This window comes from Anneissia japonica, unplaced genomic scaffold (genome assembly GCF_011630105.1).
Source record: "Anneissia japonica isolate Jap-2015-1 unplaced genomic scaffold, ASM1163010v1 scaffold288275_len480233_cov166, whole genome shotgun sequence".
Classification (NCBI taxonomy): Eukaryota; Metazoa; Echinodermata; class Crinoidea; order Comatulida; family Comatulidae; genus Anneissia; species Anneissia japonica.
This window is the reverse complement of record NW_022738306.1, coordinates 447,536-449,340: the sequence shown is the minus strand read 5'-3', so window position 1 is coordinate 449,340 and position 1,805 is coordinate 447,536. Positions and strand designations below refer to the sequence as shown.

At 34.0% G+C, this 1,805-nt stretch overlaps 1 protein-coding gene across 1 annotated transcript in view; it reads left to right on the top strand.

The window, feature by feature from the left end:
* Positions 1-1,805, top strand: part of LOC117117519 — a gene marked incomplete at its 5' end in the record, with an annotated part of 89,320 nt that overhangs the window by 29,686 nt on the left and 57,829 nt on the right. The gene's annotated exons all lie outside the window — the stretch shown is intronic.

Below are 1,805 nucleotides of genomic sequence, written 5' to 3'. Positions count from 1 at the left end.
AAAATCTTAAATCCATAAATCTCAGGCCAGGTCTTTTAAGATAGAAATGCGATACTGTGGTTCAATTTCGTTTTTATCCTTTTGCAAGTTTCTTTAAATGTTTGTTTAATACTACTACTACTACTACTACTACTACTACTACTACTACTACTACTACTACTACTACTACTACTACTACTACTAATAATGATGATGATGATGATGATGATGATGATGATGATGATGATGATGATGATGATGATGATGATGATGATGATGATGATGATGATGATGATGATGATGATGATGATGATGAGAGTAATAATTGATATTAATATTAATAACAATAAAAAGTGAAGAAAATTGTGCTAAATGCGGAAAAAGTTGTGATTTGTTGATCATAATATAGTATATATAGTTAAAGCTTAGTAAGCTATAATTAGGCCTAAGTAGTCCTGGATATTAAGTAGATCCCTGATAAAAGATCATGAGAAATTCGTTGGCGTTTCATTTTGACTATAATGGTAATGTGATGATGATGAATTTTACTATATATAAAAGTGTCATTTCCGGCCATTTCCAGAGGTACTATTTCCTCAAATTTTCTCACCTCAGCCCCAGCCATGGTGGGGCTGAGGTGGTTGTGAAATCACGTTTTTGAAGTACCCCTATGTAAAGTACATACTCAAAGACAATGTTTTTAAGCTTTTTTTCAATGGTATATCACACACACATTAATAAGAATAAGATCTCTATGGTTGTCAAAAATCCCTGATAAAAGATCATGTTTGTTTAATAATACTACTACTAATAGTAATAATAATAATAACAATGATTATAATGACATAGTAATAATTGATAATAATATTAATAGAAATAAAAAGTGATGAAAATTGTGCTAAATGCCAAAAAAAAGTTATGATTTGTTGATCATACTATAGTATATATAGTTAAAGCTTAGTAAGCTATAATTAGGCCTAAGTTGTCCTGGATATTAAGTAGATTCCTGATAAAAGATCATGAGAAATTTGTTGGCGTTTCATTTTGACTATAATGGTAATGTGATGATGATGAATTTTATTATATAAAAGTGTCATTTCCGGCCATCTCGAGAGGTACAATTTGCTCAAATTTTCTCACCTCAGCCCCAGCCATGGAGGGGCTGAGGTGGTTGTGAAATCACGTTTTTAAAGTAGGCCTATGTAAAGTACATACTCAAAGACAATGTTTTTAAGCTTTGTTTTCTATGGTGTATACACACACATTAATAAGATCTCAATAGTGTCAAAAATCCCTGATAAAAGATCATGAGAATTTCTTTTGGTGCTTTATTTTGGCTAATGGTGATGTGATGATGATGAATTTTACTAAAAGTGTCATTTCTGGCCATCTAGAGGTACTATTTCCTCAAATTTTCTCACCTCAGCTCCAACCATTGTAGGGCTGGGGTGGGTGTCGACTTACAAAATGCCCCCCCCCCCACCTTTCAAAACAGATCTGTGCCCTTCCCTGGGTATGACATTAAACTCCATCGAGTCGGCTCCTGATGTATGTCTTAGTGACTGCTGTTTGTTTTTAGGATGTGATCTGCTTTTTCATGTCCATTATTCGTGATTATGACTATTCTGAATAAAGAATGTTTTGAGCAGAGGTGGATTCAAGGCACCCCCCTTAATTTTTTAAAGGAAAAAAAAAGGAAAAATATATTCAAATTGAAGTGCGAGAGTGTAATTTCCGGCCATCTAGAGATGCCTTAATCATAAATTTCCTTACCGCAGCCCCAACCATGGTGGGGTTGAGGTGGGTGGTTCCTCGGTCTGTGAAAG